Raw genomic sequence first — 12,956 nt, 5'->3', positions numbered from 1 at the left:
AGAAGTGAAATAAACAAATAAACAAACAACCTAACCTTACACCTAAAAGAGCTAGAAAAAATAACAAAGCCTAAAGTCAGCAGAAGGAAGGAAATAATAAAGATTAGAGCAGAAATGAATAATACAGAAACTAAAAAAAAAAAAAATAGATGAATGAAACCAGGAGCTGGTTCCTTGAAACAATTAATAAAATTATTAAACCCCTAGCCAGATTTATCAAAAAGAAAATAGAAAGGACCCAAATAAATAAAATCACAAATGAGAGAGGAGACATAACAACCAACACCACATAAAAACAACTATAAAGAGAATATTATGAAAAACTATACTCCAACAAATTGGACAACCAGGAAGAAATGTATGAATTCCGAGAAACATATACTATCAAAACTGAAACAGGAAGAAATAGAAAACTTGAACAGACTGATAACCAGCCATGAAATTGAGTCAGTAATCAAAAACCTCCCAACAAACAGAAGTCCAGGGCCAGATGGCTTCCCAGGGGAATTCTACCACACATGTAAAGAAGGGTTAATATCCATTCTTCTCAAACCATTCCAAAAAAATAGAAATGAAACAAAAACTCCTAAATTCATTCCATTAGGCCAGCATTACTCTGATACCTAAACCAGATAAAGATTCCACTAAAAAAAACAAAACAAAACAAAACAAAAAAAGCTATCAGCCAATATCTCTGATGAACATGGATGTAAAAATTCTTGATAAAATATTAGCAAACCAAATCTGACAATACATTAAAAAAATAATTCACTACAATCAAGTGCAACTTATTCCTGGGCTCCAAAGGTGGTTCAATATTCAAAAATCAATCAATGTGATACACCACATTAATAAAAGAAAGGATATGAACCATATGATCCTCTCAGTAGATGAAGAAAAAGCATTTGACAAAGTAAAACATCCATTCAAGATAAAAACCCTAAACAAGGTTAGTTTAGAGGGAACACACCTCCACATCATAAAGGCCATATAGGAAAAACCCACAGCCAATATCATCCTCAATGGACAAAAACTGAGACCTTTTCTTCTATGATTATGAACAAGACAGGGATGTCCACTCTCACCACTGTGACTTAATATAGTACTGGAAGTCCTAGCCACAATAATCAGGCAACAAAAGGAAAGAAAAGGCAATCAAATTGGCATGGAAGAAGTAAAACTTTCACTATTTGCAGATGGTATGACACTCTATATAGAAAACCCATGAATCCACCAAAAAATTGCTGACATACATGCAAATTCAATAAAATCCCAAATACAAAATCAACATACAGAAATTGATGCATTTCTATACACCAATAATGAAGAAGCAGAAAGAAAAATTGAGGAATCAATCCTATTTACAATTACACCAAAAATAGTAAGATACCTGGGAATAAACCTAACCGAAGAGGTGAAAGACCTGTACTCTGAAAACACTGATGAAAGTAATTGAAGAGGACACAATGATATGGAAAGACATTCCATGCTCATGGATCAGAAGAATATTGTTAAAATGTCTATACTGCCCAAAGCAATCTACAGATTTAATGCAATCCCTATCAAAATACCAACAGCAGTTTTCACAGAGCTAGAACAAACAATCCTAAAATTTGTATGGACCCATAAAAGACCCCAAATAGCCAAAACATTCTTCAAAATGCTCAACATTCTTCAAAAAGAAAATCAAAGCTGGAGGCATCACAATTCCAGACTTCAAGTTATATTAGAAATCTTTAGTGATCAAGTATGCTAGTAGCACAAAAACAGACACATAGATCAAAGGAACAGAAGAGAAAACCTAGAAATGAACAAACAACTATATGGTCAAATAATCTTCAGCAAAGTAGGAAAGAGTATCTAATGGGAAAAAGTCTCTTCAACAGATAGTGTTGGGAAAACTGGATAGCAACATGCAATAGAATGAAACTGGACCACTTTCTTACACCATACACAAAAATAAATTCAAAATGGATTAAAGACCTAACTGTGAGACAAGAAACCATCAAAATCCTAGAGGAGAACACAGGCACTATCTCTGATGAACATCAGGACATAGGCCTAATGACATAGGCCATAGCACCAGAGCACCTTCTTTCTAGAAATATCTCCTGAGGCAAGGGAAACAAAACCAAAAATAAACTATAGGGACTACATTAAATAAGAAGCTCCTGCAGCTAAGGAAACAATCAATAAAACTAAAAGACAACCTACGAAATGACAGAATGACATATGCAAATGACATATCTGATAAAGGGTTATTAATCCAAATTATATAAGGAATTTATACAACTCAACACACACACACACACACACACACACACACACACACACACTAAATAATCCAGTGTAAAAATGGGCAGAAGACATGAACAGGTATTTCTCCAAAGAGGACATACAGATGCCCATAGACACAAGAAAAGATCCTCAACATCATTGACATCAGAGAAATATAAATCAAAACTACAATGAGATATCACCTCACATCTGTTCTGAATGGCTAAAATTACCAACACAAGAAGCAACAAGTGTTGGCAAAGATGTGGAGAAAGGGGAATCCTCCTGCACTGGGGTGGGAATGAAAACTGGTATAGCCACTCTGGCGAACAATATGCAGTTTCCTCAAAACGTTAAAAATAGAACTACCTATGATCCAGCAATTGCACTACTAGGTATTTACCCAAAGAATACAAAAACATTAATTTGAAGTGATACATGCACCCTGATGTTTATAGAATTATCTACAACAGCCAAATTATGGGAGCAGCCCAAGTGTCCATGGATAGATGGATAAAGATGAGCTTGTGTATGTGTGTGTGTGCAATAGAATATTACTCCACCATCAAAATGAATGCCATTTGCAATGACATGGGTGGAGCTAGAGAGTATTATGCTAAAAGAACTAACTCAAAGGAAGACAAATATGATTTGTCTCATATGAGAAATTTAAGAATCAAAACAGATGAACATAGAGGAAAAGAGAAATAAGAGGGGCAAACCAGAAAATATACTCTTAACTATACAGAATAAACTGAGGGTTACTGGAGGGGAGGTGGGCAGGGGGATGCGTTAAGGGGGTGATGACTTAAGAGGGCACTTGTGATAAGCACTGGGTGTTGTATGTGAGTGATGAATCACTAAATTCTACATCTGAAACCAGGACTATACTATATGTTAACTAACTGAAATTTAAATGAAAACTTGGAAAAAAAAAAAGAGAGAGGGGCAAACCAAGAAACAGACTCTTAACTATAGAGAACAAACTGATGGTTACCAGAGAGGAGGTGGGCAGGTGGATGGGTGAAATAGGTGATGAAGATTAAGGAGTACACCTCCTGTGATGAGCACCAGGTGATGTAGGGAAGTGTTGAATCACTATATTGTACACCTGAAAGTAGTATTACACTGTATATTAACTGGAATTTAAATAAAAATTTTTAAAGTTTTACATTTATGTAAAAAAAAATAAAAAAAAGGGAATGCACAGACAGATGCTAGGACCTGGAATAAGAAAGGACATGAACTGACAAAAAAACAAAACAAAACAGGGCTCAGAAGTCAAAGGCAGTTTAACAGAGAAAAAAGGTCAAGTCAGCTCTTGTGGTTTACAAAAATTACAGTAGAGCTGAACTTATATGGATTACTTTGAATATATGGGGTTTCCATAAATAGAAATTCTATTTGAGGCAGCTAACATGGAGATTGAACCTAGTCCTCGGGCACCTGGGTGACTCAGTTAGTTAAGCGTCTGCCTTCGGCTCAGGCCATGATCTCAGGGTCCAGGGATAGAGCATTGGGCTCCCTGCTGAGCAGGGAGCCTGCTTCTCCCTCTCCTCTTGCTCCTCCCCCCAGCTCGTGCTCTCTCTCTCAAATAAATAAACAAAATCTTAAAAGAAAAAAAAAGAATGAACCTAGTCCTCAACTTTTCTGCAAGGGCCTTGTGATATTATGTGAGGGGGCTCTTTTTGTATCAAAGATCTATCTCCTGACCAGAATAAACTTCAGAATTTTTGGGGGGGATTATACATAAATATTTATAATTAAATTTTCCCTGAAAGCATGAAAGAATAACAATGAATGTCTTTGAACATATGGAAAAAAGAGAAAGAAAGTAAAATAATTTCAACAAATCCTTAGAATGTTCACATTTATGTATCATAAAATTATATATGAACACACAAATAAAAGTATACAATAAAAAATAGATGAGAAAATAAAGAAAAAGAGAATGAGCAAATATTTCTGATTTCCTGTACAAGGGTTCACATGCAAATAACAGAAGCTGACCCTGGAAAATTTCAAGCCCCAAAAATATACTTGTTAGTAAAATTGTATGTAACCTACAGCATCTTTGGTAGAGAATTAGATTTGGAACCATACCATCTGGAATCACAACAAATTCACTTGACGGAAGTGGCTCAGTTAGGCACTACTGCACCTCTGGGCACCACAGCCAGTGACTTTCCAGCTGATACCATGGACAATGGGCTTAGCACACTGCAGCTTGCATCAGTAATACTACTGATTCTGGCCCTTGATGCTCTTGTCAAAACTACTCTATTTCCTTTGGAAACTAGATCTAAGAAACATTTTTTTTTCCTTCAAAATGAAAGGAAACACATACTGGAAAATGTGTTGATAGTGGCAACTGAAGAAAATTTTCTAAGTTTATATACTAATATTTTGAGAAAATACACAATCTCATTTTGGAAGAGAAAGTCTTAAGATAAAGGAAACTAGGGACAGATGATAAACAGAATAAAATATTTAATGAAGTTTGGTATAATAAAGAATAGCAGAATGTCCTTATATACTGTGGAGTAAGAAAGTGCGTAATTCACAGAATTAAAAAAAATAATTTAATGCAGGGGCACCTGGGTGGCCCAGTCAGTTAAGTGACTGACTCTTGATTTCAGCTCAGGTCATGATCTCAGGGTCATGGGATCAAGCCTGCGTCAGGCTCTGGGCTGGATGCGGAGCCTCCTTGAGGAGTCTCTCTCTCCCTCTTCTTCTGCCACTCCCCATGCTTGTGCACGCATGCTCTTTCTCTAAAAATTAATTAAATGGAAACTATCATGAGAACTCCTCCTGGTATGCAAAGGGAAATGACAAGAGGATGAAAACAGTGAGAAATGAAATAAGAGATCCAAAGGATAGGGAACGGAAAAGTTTTAAAGAACAAAAAAATCTTTGAAAAACTGTCATAAAATCTATAATGGCCAAAACATTATTGAGTTGAAAAATACACCGAATACGTACATTAAAATTCTGATCCTGTTTTTTGAAGAAACAAATAATCATCTAGAAAAATCCTTCAATTTTTTTTCAAATTACAAGGATGACACAAATTTGGACAGAAAAAGAGATATTTTTTTTAAACTGGATAATTCTCAGCATCACAAAATTTCAGAAGAAAATTTTGCAAATCACTGCAGAATTTAGAAGCAAATTTTTTAACTTGAGAGTTCTGTATTCAGCCAAGCTCTCATTTATATGTGATGAAGATAAATGATACACTTATCTACGCAGGGACTCACAAATATGTCACAACAGATAAATCTTTAGAAATTGCATGCAGCAGAACCCCAACAAGAAATTAACAAATATTTATAACTTGAGAAGGGATATCTGTGTGATAAATTTTTTGGCATGTCTTACTTCATTCAGTTAAAGGCTAAAGTCAGAATCTGAAATGGAGACCAAACTTGGCCTTGCTTTACTTCCACGATTTGCTTTTGTTGCCTCCTTTTCACTGCCATGAAGAGTTGTTTCTTTATCCTTGTCTATACCCTAGATGTGAAATGTATCATTTAATTGCTTAAAAGTTAGCAAATACTGTCTAAATACACCTGTAATAAATAATTCAGGTTATTCATACAGCTATTTACACACTGGATAAGATTATTAAACACCTTTATCTTAATCAGTTGATGGACTAGGTTTTATTTTATTCCAAAAGGTTCTTATTATAGAAGAGTAATGATATTTTCTATCTTTTGATTTCATATTAGACAACCTGAAACATTTTTTAATTAAAGTATTTTTTAAATAGTTCCTTTTTATCAGTAACGTAGAAGGAACTGTGAATGTTTTGGGATAACTAACTCAAAATAAATTCATACAAGTTGATTTCAAAACAAAAGTATTTTTTTAAAGATGTTATTTATTTGTCAGAGAGAGAAAGAGAGAGAGAGCACAAGAAGGGGGAGCGGCAGGCAGAGTACGCAGAGGGAGAAGCAGGTTTCCTGCAAAGCAGGGAGCCTGATGCAGGACTCGATCCCAGGAACCTGGGATTATGACCTGAGCCGAAGGCAGACACTTAACTGACTGAGACACCCAGGCATCCCCCAAACAACAGTATTTTTCTGCAAAAGAATCACCAAAAACAAAAGACAAAACAAAAGTTGTTAATTATATCTGGGTGATGTTTAAATTCATATTTTTATATTTCATTAGTTTTCAGTGATTCTGGCTTATGAGAATATCAGATAAAACAAAATTAATACTAAAGGCATGTACAATCTTAAATGAACTATAACTATAATCATATTATATAAAACTATTATTATAGTGGACAGTGGAGAGTAAACATAACGAAAAATACACTTATTACTTTAAGCATTATAACCAGAGTATCTGAAAGACAAGGAAATGCCCAAGTAATTGACGTACTAAATTAAGGCAATTCAGTTATGATAAATTTAGTTTGTTTTAGGCTGTGCTTTTCTTTTTCTTAGTCTTTCAGTCTTTTATCCTGCTTATCCTAAATGCCCATTTGTGGCTGATTAACTCAAATGAGAACAACCTGTAGGTATTATTTTCACTTTAACCTATGCTACCCTAAGTATAGGGTAGTTATTCAGAACTAAAAAAGTTACATATTTCTAGTTGCATTTGTGTTTTTCTATCTCCCCCTCCCCACCACTTTCTCTGACACTAACACTAATATTCACTCTATTTTCAAACTGAAAGATTATTTTAAATGTTGGTGACTGGGCTCACTGAAATCTTCTTACCACTGTAAAGAGTTTGCTTTCTCATCTGTAAAGTGGAGAAAATAATTTTTATATTGCCAGTCACCTATGGTCATTAGAAAGATAAAATCAATTTTCATATGTAAAAGAAATACACAATTTAAGGATTATACAAATACTAGCTAATCTCTTCCTTTTCTTTTTCCTATTACTTGGACTAAAATTTTTTAACTAGTTCATGGGAAAACATACCTATGTTGTAAGCTCAATTATCATGAAACCGTAAGCAGGAAGGTGGCTTGGCCAAGGATTCACAGAAGGGAAAGAATAACTGACAGAGAAAACTGGGGAGTTCTGTCTCTCTGACTCTATTTCACCCACCCACACCCACACCCCTCCACACACACTCCTTCCTTTCTTATCACTGCATATCTAGTTTGTTCTTTCTTTCCCCATAAATCTCAGCGCATGAGGTCACCAAATAATAACTGCCACATCTCCCAGTTTATCTCACTGGGAGAGGCTATATGACTCCTTCTCAGCCACAATTACAAAAATATGGAAAATGTTCTCTCATTAATATGTGTTAGATAGTACACTGTCCTCTCATGTCCTATCATTAATGGTCAGGAAGACATTTTTCATACTGGTACAAACATGCCTTTTAATTTGTACTTCCTCTGTGGACAGACGGATTTTTAAAAGATTTCATTTATTTATTTGATAGAGAAAGAGAGAGAGAGAGCACAAGTTGGGGGAGGAGCAGAGGGAGAGGGAAAGCAGACTCAGCATGGAGCAGAGAGCCCAACCCTGGGCTCCATCCAAGGATGGACCCTGAGATCACGACCTGAGCTGAAATCAAGAGGCTGACACAACCAACTGAGCCACCCAGGCACCCCCTCTGTGGACAGTTACCAAATTATACAAGGACATTGCAATATGGGCACATATCCTAATAGATTTCCATTCCAAGTTTGGAAAAATGTTCCAAACACTTGAAGCATTATTGGAGATCACTAAAAACTATAAAACTTGATGAGTTCACCCCTACTTATTTCATTTCTCTTTTATATTTCTTAACACGAATGAAAATATTTAAAGACTATTTTCAGTGACCAAAATTCTTGTGATATGATTAAGAAATCAATAACAAATTCTCTTAAAAATATATGCCAGATCCTGTTACACTTATCACATGTAAATAAAAGATATGAAGAGATTTTATTAAACTGTTTTTGTTCAGTAGTTTAATTGGCCTTAAAATCAACAATGGTACAATATATTCTTTTTGAGATCATCAGAACAACATGAATGCATTTGTTTTATATTAAAGAAATTTCGGGAACTAAAATTTAAGCCTCTTTTCTATTATTGCAACCACACTGGAGATAAATATCGTAAAATTTAAATGATATTCATGTAGATTTTAAATGTAAACAATAAAAATATTTTAATATGGTTGAAAATGCTTCTTAAAAAGTCAATAGTTACTAAATATGTATATTATTTTGTTGGCAAAAATAAAATATCCAAGTAGTATTTCCATGGTTTCTAAGAAAAATCAAAACCATCTAATAATCTCGAGAAATGAACAGAGGTTGAGACTGCTGCTATCCCTGGAACCCCTAACCAGGTGTGAGTGGCTTTTCAGTTGTATATAGAAAATATTAGAGAGAATGAAAATGAGAATTAAGAAGTAAACATAGCCTATTATGTTCTTATAATACCCCTTCAAAGAGCATAGACACTTTAAAAGATTCTAAGACTCATTATCAAATTGCATACTTTGAGGGGCAAATAAGATTCTCCTGGTTGAAATAGCCATATTTAGAAACTGTGTGTCTTTCTCTCCCTCCTTCCTTCTCTCCCTTCCCCATCCTGAAAAAAAAAAAAAAGATGACATGCATCACAAGAATTATATTCTTTAAAGAAAACTACAGGGGTGCCCAGGTAGCTCAGTCGGTTAAGCGTCAGACTTTTGACTTCAGCTCAGGTCATGATCTCAGGGTCCTGAGATAGGGCCCTGTGTCAGCTTCCACGCTTTGTGTGGAGCCTGCTTAAGATTCTCTCCTCCTCAAATTAATTAATTAGTTAATTAACAATTATAATCCAATCACAGCAGAGAAGTATAAATTTGCTTGTTTCAAAACCTTCCTTTTTGTAATTAAACCCTTGTATATGTGAACTATGTAACACTGAGTTTGACTCTCTTTGGAAAAATAGAGAAAGTAGTCTTTCATAAAACATAAGCGATCTTAAACTGTTGCTTCTTAGGTTTAGGGAAAAAAAAGTCTATTTGCATACTATTTCTACTCCTTTATAAATACATCCCCGCACAGTGAGACTCTAAGCAAACTGCTGCATCTTGCTTGCAGACCACAGAAAGGATGGCACGGCCACAGCCTCATTTCATTCTATCTCTCATTAGTTTTATAGAATGTGAACTCATGTTATCTAACATTTTAGGCTTCAAATTCTCAAGAGTAGGGTTCATTGACATCCATCACAACATTAACCACAGCTCTGGCACTGTGTGTTTGAACAAAAGGAGGAAGAAAAACAGGCCCATGCAATCCTACTTTTATTAAGGTACAATTTCGGTCAGATTATTGACTATGTTACATACAATGTAACTCACACATTCCCAGAGAAATATGTTTAAAATTCATGACCAATTGAAATCAGTTAAAAAATTAAAGAATTTAAAAAATAAGCGCTGACTTTTAAACTACACACTATCTGTGCATGGAAGGCTCTACCTCATATTAATTAATAACTGTGGCAATACATTTGTTTACATAAGAATGAGAGCTTTTAAGTCTATTTCACATGACCAGCATTTGTAGAAGATAGCAGAGAGGAAATTACCCTCCCAAGCGTTCTTTTTGTTTAAAGCAAAAAAAAACTACTGTGGTGCCCAGGTGGCTCAGTGGGTTAAGTATCTGACTCTTGATTTCAGCTCAGGTCATGATCTCAGGATTGTGAGATCAAGCCCTGCCTCAGGCTCCGTGCTAGGAGGATGGAGCCTGCTTCAGATTCTCTCTCTCCCTCTCCTCTTCCCCCGTTCCCCTCTCTTAAAAAAAAAAAAAAGGGGGGCGGAGCAACAAAACCTAAGTAGAAAATAGCCTGAGTGAAGGGCTGTCAGAAAGTTCACATTATTGCCATAAAGGTAGCTGAAACAGGTTTTAGGATCAAAAAGAAGGAAAGCAAGCCATGCAGAAGCAGCCACTCCTAAAGTGACATCTGGTAGTAGGTATACTGCTACCCCTTCCACTGGGGATCACTAGTACCACTAAACATTCCTGACATCAGACACAGTTGTACTACTCTGCAGCCACACCCTTTATGAATGAGTTCCAACCTCTGCTTCTACACTCACATGAGTCAATCCCATATAAAAGCACTGAATGGGAATCAAAAAGGTAGAATCCTGATCATAATTTGCACCTTAGCTACCAAAGACAGAGGAAAGGGAATACTGGGCCTTCTGTAATTAGGAGTGGTGACACACCTCCCTCAAAAATTTACACAATGGAAGAGTCCACTGAAATAAAGTTTGTGATGCAAGGAATACTATTTAATAAATGCAAGATACAGGCAATATTAATTGCTTCTTTAAAATTATTTTTTCTAATTAACTTTTAAGATCAAGATACTGAACTTAATTGTATATCTATAAACAAATCTCATAGAAATCAGCTATTAAATAGGTAAGCAAAGATGTCTTATTTGGCTACTTTGTGAGAGTGAAAATCTCTGCTTTATTCCAAAGAAACAAGTTGCTGCTGCATTATCAGCAGAACTGAATATATTCTGGGACAAAGTATATTTAAACTATTAAACACAAACATATCCAGTTGAATATTCTTTATATATTTTAGAGAAGGAATTAGATAGGAGACACCAATCATGCTCTAATCAAGAAAGTAAAATCGCATAATTTTCCAAACTGTTCAAACATTATTTTATAATGATACTTAAAGCACAGAAATTATATTACCATAAACACCTTTCTTCCTAAGGCCCAGATTGAAACAATTAAGTTCCACCAATGATCAGATGTTATATGTATGTGGCACATTCAGTTATAAAGACTTATCAAGATGGGAACAGTACACCAGCTAATACATTTGGAGATTTATAGTCAGTTTACTTCTGGTAATGTCAAAATAATGTAAAAATGGCAAATGGTAACTATCTCACAGATGGAGAGAGAGAATTAAGTCACCAAGTGCTTATATAACAATGAAAATCATCTGCAGTTACAGCACTATTGCTGATAATATAAATTTCTGGAAAATTTTGAATCAAAGACTAAACTTTTTGAACTATTCCGTATGTCGCCATTGATTAGTACAGTAGGAAAAATTGGAGGAAAAAAGAAACAAAAAAAGAAAAATACATTCCTCCCAAGTTATAAAAACTAAGAATTTAAGATTTATGGGGTTGGGGACCTCTTTCATTAATTTGTTTCTTTCCATCATCATTACTTTTTAACTTTACTTCTCTCTAAAGTTACTTTTAAAAACGGTATTACTTAAAAACATGTTCCATACATAAGCTTAATCATAGTAGTTAAGATATATTTGAATTTAAAAATTGATATTTAAATTTAAAATGATATAAAAGAATATGTAAATTAAAATGAGCAAAATTTAAAATACTTTTTTAAATGTCAAAGACAATCATATTTCAGCTCAAACATGAAATCAAATTAAACTTTCAAAGAGTTCTTGGATATATTTTTGGTTTTATGGAAATTATTTAATAATTTCTGGCTTTCTCAAAGATAAAATTTATAAAAATCATTTAAAATGAAAATAAAAATGAAACCCATACTATCTTGAGACAAATTTACATATATGCATCTGGGGCTGTGGTTTCTTAGTACTATTAATGTGCATTTTATTTTATGTTATTTTTTTTGCAGTTTTATACCTTTATTTGACAATCAGCAATTAGTTCTCATCCACATTAACTGTCTGTAGATTTTTGAAAGTGGTGACAGGTACATAGGTAACCAGTGTGTAGAGCTTGTTTCGTGAATCTTCATCCTCCTTACGTTTTCTGGACAACCGCACACGGATACAGTATGGAACATTCCTTATTCCTTTGGCCCAGACAGCTTTGTTGAGCCTGTTGTCAATGCGCACATCTGGAGTTCCCATCTCCTTCATGGCAAATTTCCGGATCTCTTTGAGTGCCCGAGGGGCACGCTTCTTGAAACCCACTCCATGGATGCGCTTGTGAATGTTGATGATGTATTCTCTGGTCACTACTTCGTTGATGGCAGAACGGCCCTTCTTCTTCTCGCCACCCTTCTTCGCGGGAACAATTCTGCCGGGTCCTGGTTGGAAAGGAAGAGCGCGAGGTATTGTGGGAGAGGGAAAACAGCGTCACAAGTACAACTTCCGGGTCGCGTGGAGGCGCTTGGAAGGGGAGAGGCGAGGCCTAATGTGCATTTTAATAGCAACATTTGGCGGACTGCACACAGAAATCATAACATATTTTCACTGATTCAATTCTGCCCAAGAGATGAACTATTATATAGGCATTTCTTTGTTCTTTCCTAAGTACAATAATTTGACATCGTTGAACATACACATAAATCTCTTAAAGATGAATGCAGTCCTTGCATAGTACAATAAATGTATTCTCTTTCACATTTTTTATAATTATTTTTCATTTTATTTTCTTTTAAATTGAGATGTAATTTTCATCCAGCAAAATGCACAAATCTTAGCTGAGTGGTTTGATGATTTTTGACAAATGTCAACAACCATGTAACCCACATCCCTATCCAGATATAGAATATTTCCAATGCCTCAGCAAGTTCCCTGATCCAGTGAAATTCTATTTCCTCTACACCAATGAATCAGTTTTGTCTTCTCAAACTTCTCAAAAATAGAACCATGCAGTCAGTATGCATTTGTGTCTAGCTCCTATCATTTAGTATATTTTTGAGATTCATCTGTATTACTG

General features: G+C 35.0%; 1 pseudogene; it reads right to left on the bottom strand.

Annotated features, from left to right (window-relative positions):
- Positions 1-11,932: 11,932 nt before the first annotated feature.
- On the bottom strand, positions 11,933-12,349 carry LOC114212663 (large ribosomal subunit protein eL31 pseudogene; annotated as a pseudogene).
- Positions 12,350-12,956: the final 607 nt, after the last annotated feature.

The sequence above is a fragment of the Eumetopias jubatus genome, unplaced genomic scaffold, assembly GCF_037043125.1.
Source record: "Eumetopias jubatus isolate StellerSeaLion01/CBP00866 unplaced genomic scaffold, mEumJub1_p1.0 scaffold_3, whole genome shotgun sequence".
Lineage (NCBI taxonomy): Eukaryota > Metazoa > Chordata > Mammalia > Carnivora > Otariidae > Eumetopias > Eumetopias jubatus.
Note: the sequence above shows the minus strand (reverse complement) of the source record. Positions and strands in the feature narration are given on the sequence as shown.